Source organism: Papaver somniferum, unplaced genomic scaffold, assembly GCF_003573695.1.
Source record: "Papaver somniferum cultivar HN1 unplaced genomic scaffold, ASM357369v1 unplaced-scaffold_65, whole genome shotgun sequence".
NCBI classification, from domain to species: Eukaryota; Viridiplantae; Streptophyta; class Magnoliopsida; order Ranunculales; family Papaveraceae; genus Papaver; species Papaver somniferum.
Genome location: NW_020649304.1, coordinates 4,781,754 through 4,789,073, shown reverse-complemented (window position 1 = coordinate 4,789,073; position 7,320 = coordinate 4,781,754). Strand labels below are relative to the sequence as shown.

Here is a 7,320-nt window from a genome sequence, read left to right as displayed (position 1 = left end):
GGAAAGAATACTGGACTGGTCACTCTCAGGTACACATCTCCTAATAATCTGGTCTGGACAATACTTAAACAAATAAGGATCGTCCCAAAAGAAATGCTTAACCTCGGCTAAAAACCTAGAACGATATTGTTTACCCCAATGTTGAGGGGTTCGACCAGTAACAAGATAATTCACTATATTTGCATACCAAGGTGATTGGGAAACAGAGAACAATTGTTCATCAGGAAAGTTATCTCTTATAGGAAGGGAATCACTAGGGGAACTAACAACTAGCCTAGATAAGTGGTCTGCTACTACATTTTCAACACCCTTTTGGTCTCTAATGTCTGGAGAAAATTCTTGTAACAATAGGATCCACCTAATCAATCTAGGTTTGGTATCCTTCTTAGAAAAAAGGTATTTCAAAGCAGCATGATCAGTATAGATTACGATCTTAGAACCTAATAGGTAGGATCTAAACTTATCCAAGGCAAACACGATGGCTAACAGTTCCTTCTCGGTAGTTATATAGTTCAACTGGGCATCATTCATAGTTTTGCTAGCATAGTAAATCACATGAAGTAATTTGTCAACACGCTGACCTAACACGACGCCTATAGCATAATCTGAAGCATCACACATAATCTCAAAGGGTAGGTTCCAGTTAGGTGCCTGGACTATGGGAGCGGTAGTGAGTAAAGTCTTAAGCTTCTCGAAAGCTTCTAAACAAGCATCATCAAAGACAAACTTAACGTCTTTTGCAAGTAAATTGCAAAGAGGTCTAGAAATCAAGCTAAAGTCCTTAATGAATCGACGATAAAAACCTGCATGTCCTAAGAATTACCTAATGTCTTTTACGGTTTTTGGGACCTATAAAGTCTTAATAAGGTCAACTTTGGCTTTATCTACCTCTATACCCTTTGAAGAAACAATGTGCCCTAACACAATTCCTGATTTAACCATGAAATGACATTTTTCCCAATTAAACACTAAATTCTTTTCCTTACACCTAGTCAACACTAATGTCAAATAATGCAAGCACTCATCAAAAGATGAACCAAACACTGAAAAATCATCCATAAAGACCTATAAAAACCGTTCTACCATATCAGAAAATATGCTCATCATACAACGCTGAAAGGTCACAGGGGCATTACAAAGCCCAAAAGGCATGCGTCGATATGCAAAGGTACCAAAGGGACAGGTAAAAGTGGTTTTCTCTTTGTCTTCTGGGGAAATAACGATCTGATTATATCCAGAAAAGACATCTAGAAAGCAATAATAACTATATCCAACTAATCTCTCTAGCATTTGGTCGATAAAAGGAAGGGGAAAGTGATCCTTCCTTGTGACCTTGTTCAATTTTCTATAGTCAATACAGACATGCCATCCCGTGGTCACTCGGGTTGGGATTAACTCATTGTTATCATTCTGGACTACAGTGATACCTGATTTCTTGGGAACAACCTGAACGGGGCTGACCCACTTACTGTCTGAAATTGGGTAGATAATACCCGCAACTAACAACTTAAGCACCTCTTTTCGAACTACCTCTTTCATGTTAGGGTTCAGACGACGTTGCATCTCCCTAGAAGGTTTGGAGTCTTCTTCTAAATGAATCTGATGCATACAAACGGTAGGACTTATACCCTTAATGTTTGCTATAGTCCACCCTAAAGCTTCCTTATTGTCTTGAAGAACTTTTACTAGCCTACTTTCCTGATCAATATCCAAATCGGAAGCTACTATCACAGGTAAAGTCTCAGATGGTCCTAAAAACACATACTTCAGGGTATCTGGTAGTGGTTTAAGGTCCAACTTAGGAGGCTCTTCTAAATAAGGAATTAGGGTATTCTCAGAAACTTGTAATGGTTCGAACCTAGCTTTCCATCTATTAGTGTCTAACACAGGGGTAGAATCTAATAGAGCATTCACCTGTTCAATAGTGCTATCGTCATCAAAGTCTAAACCGAAATGGGATAGACAATTTTCTAATGGGTCTTCAGACAAGATGTTTGGTAATGACTCCTGAACTAAGGCTTCTATCATATTCACCTCTTCGACACACGTGTCATCTAGCTCATAAGGTAGCTTACTGACATTAAAAATGTTCATCTCCATAGTCGTATTACCAAAAGATAAATTCATCACACCATTTCGACAGTTAATGATCGCATTAGACGTAGCTAAAAATGGGCGACCTAAAATCACAGGTATCTGGTTCTCTGGGTCAGGTACAGGTTGGGTATCTAAGACCTCGAAATATACTGGATAAATAAACTTGTCGACCTCAATGAGAACATCCTCAATAACACCTCGAGGAATTTTAACAGACCTATCAGCTAACTGCAGTGTCATCTGAGTAGGTTTCATTTCACCAAGTCCTAGTTGTAAGTACACATGGTACGGCAGTAAGTTCACACTGGCTCCTAAGTCAAGTAAAGCTTTTTCTACCCGGTGTTTACCTATTGTACAAGCAATGGTAGGGGAACCCGGGTCTTTGTAGTTTGGAGTTGTGGTTTTCTAAATGATTGAACTTACTTGACTAGCTAAGAAAGCTTTCTTATGGACTCTAAGTTTTCGCTTTCGCGTACACATATCCTTGAGGAACTTGGCATACGCAGGAATTTGCCTAATTGCATCTAATAAAGGAAGTTTTATGGTAACTTGCTTAAAAACCTCCAATATGTCATTAAAGTTCGATTCCTTCTTTGTTGGTACTAATAGATGGGGAAATGCGGCTCTAGGCACAGAATCAGACCTCTCAGGAACCGAGTTGGCATCATAGGAAATTTTATCAGTCCCCTCAGCTAGTGGTCCTGAGGGATGAGATCCTGAGGAATGAGATCCTGAGGGGTGAACTACAGTGCTTTCACTATCGGGCATGGTTACCTGATTGTCTACTACTCTGCCACTCCTAAGGGTTCTAACAGCATTCAATTGATTCGATGGTTTTGCACCTACTTAATGAACTCCTCTAGGATTGGGATTAGTCTGACTAGGGAACCTTCTGTTATCTCTCTCACTTAAGGTCTTAGCTATTTGGACGACTTGAAGTTCTAACTTAGCAAGAGTTTGAGCATTAGTTTGAAAGTTTTGCTTGGTTTCCTGTTGAAAACTAACTTGGATCTTTACTAACATGTCCTGGCTCTGTGCTAACATATCCTGGCTATTTCTTAATATACTAAGAGATTCCTCTAAGCTCGTCATTCTATTCTCTGAAGAGTTTTGAAACTGACCTAAAGAGTTCTTATCTGAACCAAAACCTGGGGGAGCATTAGAATTACTAAACTGACCTTGACTCTGGCCCTTAGACCACGAAAGGTTCGGATGGTTTCTCCAACCAGGATTATAGGTTTCTGAATATGGTTCAAACTTCTGATGGTTATCGAATCTAGTGTTGTTATTATAGAGAGCATTGGCTTGCTCTTCATTATTCTGGCCTTCCCAAAAAGGCTCTAATCTACCACTAGTGTGACCCACTTCTAAAGCTTCTAACCTTTTCGCTATAGCAGTAATTTTGGCATCTGATTCAGAGTTTCCTTCTACCCTATTAATGTTTCCTATGCCTAGAAGAATTATTTTCTGGGGTCCCCTATTACTTTCCCATTGTTGGGTCTTTTCGGCGATTTCATGCAAATATGTCATCGCATCATCAACTGCTTGGTTTTCAAACCCACCTGTACATATAGATTCTATTGTGGTTGTAGTGGGATAATCTAAACCCTCATAAAGGATTTGAACTAACCTAACCTTTTCTAAACCATGATGAGGACATTGGGCTAATAGATCATTGAACCTTTCCAAATACCTATACAAGGATTCTCCCTCCTGTTGAGAAAATGTGTAGATTTGCGTCCTAATAGACGATGTTTTGTGCCTAGGGAAAAACTTGTTCAAAACGGCAGATGTAAGTTGTTCATATGTTTCAATTGATCCGGAAGCCAAACTATATAGCCACAATTTGGCTTTATCTTTCAAGGAAAAGGGGAATAACCTGAGTTTCAAAGCATCATCATCAAGGTTTCTAATTTTTTAGGGTACTACAAATTTCCTCAAAGTCCCTAACATGGAAATATGGGTTTTCATTTTCTTTCAGTAAAAATATTGGGAGCAACTGTAAGGTTCCAGGCTTAAGTTCATAATTTGCTTCAGTTTCAGATAACCTGATACTCGAGGGACGAGTAGTCCTAGTAGGGCTCAACAAAGCTTTCAAAGTTTCCATTTCTGGCACTATTGGAATATCAGGGATTTTCTCCTCAAACGGACGTTCAAAAACGGAATCTTCAAGAATCGGTCTTTCTAAATTGAGGTAATCGAGACGCCTAGAACTACTAGGTTTCTCTTTGAAAAATCTACCTAGGGCGTCTCTTTTACGTTCAGGCATGCAAAAGAATAAGGTAGGGAATTCTATGCAATCACAAAACAAGGCTGACTCAACCAAATCAAACCTATTAATTTCTAGCAAACAAAAAGCATGATGGCTCCACTTAGATTGTTTCTAGACCAGCTTATATTCTTTCGAAAAGGAACTCGTTACAATCTGAGCAAACCCCTCTGGAATCAATCCGAGTCAAAGTAAGTTGAATAGAGGCGAGGGAAGCTCGGTGGAGCTTTGATACCCAAAGGCCTCACCGGTATTATAACGCGGCGCAGTCACGCATTCAACTCACAGAAACCATCATGAACTTCGAAGTATGCTCAAAAGAGTAACCAATATTTTTCGAACGAATTTCCTATTAAGCTCGTTACCCTATAAGTCTCGTTCTAGTCAAAATTTTAGGCTTAGGTTCGCGTTTGGTTTCGTTTTCCTAAGGCAGTCAAGAAGAGAACGGTGATGAAATCCGAACCCTTATCTTGTATGGAAAGTCCTTGCCCTTTACTAGGAAATTAAAGCATCCATTTTCAAGTCCTCAGCATATATGCAAACGAAGGAATACAGTAAACCCGCTGACAGGGGATTCGCGGGTGTTTCAAAAAACTTACCTCCCGTACCAGATGGGCGAAGAACCGCTGAAGTCGACTCGGGCCACAACTCCTATGTCATGTACGAACCCGAGGGGTCGAGGCGATATCGTAATCGCCGTCCTTCTCTGCACACAGTTTATATCTGAACTACCCTTCCGTAGGGTTTAAAAATAATGTCCCAAAGTTTAAAGTCCAAAGTGTCCAAAAAGAAAAGAAAAATCACAAAAATAATAAAACCTAATACAGTTTTTTTTTAATAAGGAAAAATAAACAAACCCCTAAGAAATAAAATAACTAAAAGAAACTGTCTTCTTTTCCGTTCTTTTCGCTTTAATCTTTCGCTCCAAGTCTTTATGCTTTAAGATCCAGTCTTTACGAAATCACCAAACTCCTTGGCTCAATTTTCTTTATGATCCAAAACCTGTAGACAAAAGATAAATACCCAAAAACGTAAAAAAGAACAAAAATAATAAAAACCTAACAAAATAAAATAAAAATAAGTCTAAAACCCTAAAAGCAAATCCGCGTCGGCGGCGCCAAAAATTGATGTATTTTATAGTGGTAAAAGTGGTTCGATTCTCAGACTTGCGAAGGATAAAATATAGACTTAAATTTTAAATCTAAAATAGAAAACTCACTAATAATTATATCAAACACTGACAAAGTTGATATCAATATTAAAAGACAACTGAGGCTAAGATTCCACTATTTTCCAAGTTCAAAGTGATTTAATCCAATCTTTATATTTATGCAATTTTCTCGTTCAATTTGATTCTAAAATATTGCAACAAGTAGATTTTCAAAAGTAATAATTGTAAATATCAAGTATGAAGCATCAAAAGTCTATAAACTAAGCATACTTCATCAAAATAGATCACAATCACTCAAGTAAAAATCATATTCAATTATAGCTCAAGGCAAATAATCATAATAGTAATTGCAATAAATAGATGAAATAGAATATACCACTTCTTGTTGGAAAAATAGCTTCCTCTATCGCCTCAGCAATGGGGTTTAGCTCCTTGTATTAATCATGATCTTAAAATATTTGTTTATGGCTCAAAAGATGATTAAAATGATGAAAAGTAATAACACAGCCGATTTGCAACATCGTGAGTGTGTTACAGAATCTCTGTTACAAAGGAGAAATAGTAGCTAAAGACCTTAGGCAATCACAGTTGATAAACGATAAATAGGTTCTGCTGTTGAATATCGATATTTGTCTGCGACAATTGCATGTGTGTCTTTTGTTCTTCGTGTTCTAGGTATTGCAGCAGCAGAAACAAAAATTCAACTTGTGATTTCAACTTTCTGTTCTCTCCTAAACTTCCCCAAAGTGTACGTAACCCTTCCTTGACCTATCCCTGCTCCTTTTATAGCCCACAGGTCGATTAAACCTCAAGAAACATTCGGTTATTCTTATTTTTCCTCCACCTCAAGTCTCGGTATTTCTTTCCATGCAAAATCTTCTTTACGCTTTTAGATGAGCCGTATACACTCCAAATAGGCTAGAGCAATATTCTATCTCGAATTAAACCCAACAGAATCATGTAACTGCCATATATAAACTCACCAGAGCCCGTAATATCTTTTCCTCATCTGTTTTGATTAATTCGAAGATTTGTTGCTATTTTTGCGAATCTTAGACACATACCAATCCTGTTTTGATGAATCAACTGAATCCCAATCCATCTCCACGTCAAACTCCGACTAAAACTAAGCCTAGTCAGCAACAGAACCCGATAAACTTCCGACGCCTCTGTTTGCTTCTCCCGGCTTATATAGCCCAATTCGTTTGGTCCAATCCCTTGTACCAACTCTGTTATGCTCCAAGAAGTCCAGCCCAAAAGAAATATGCAGTTGAATCTCTCCAAATCAGCCAAGAAATCCAACTCCAAATGTTGCTTCGCTGCTGCATTAATTCCCTCCAAAAAGAACTCGTTTGAATTGTGAAGAAGAAGAGGCGCCCCCTATCCAGAGTAGGGGTGCCGATAGCAGTTGTCTAGGGAGTGCCCTGGTGGTGCCCCTTATCCAAAGTCTGGGGGGCCAAAATCACTTCCTCCGGGTGCTTTGGACAACTTTTCGAGCCGATTTTTCCAAAAATGTTTATTGGCCAAAAATACCTACACACACATAAAACACCATAATAAGTACAAAAATGAGCACTATCAATATATAGAATCGAGACAAATTAGACACAAAAATGTGTCTATCACACCCCAAACGTAGTTACTTCTTGACAATGCAAGTAGGATTTATCTTTCGTGTCGTAGACGATATACGAACCAGAGCTAGAAGTGTTGTTACTCCAGATGTAATCTTTGATTGGCAGTACAATTTGAAGAATTCTGAGAAACTTGGCTTCAACATGAA

At 38.4% G+C, this 7,320-nt stretch overlaps 1 pseudogene; it reads left to right on the top strand.

Moving 5' to 3' along the window:
* Window positions 1-3,739: 3,739 nt before the first annotated feature.
* Window positions 3,740-3,839, top strand: LOC113343782 (annotated as a pseudogene).
* Window positions 3,840-7,320: the final 3,481 nt, after the last annotated feature.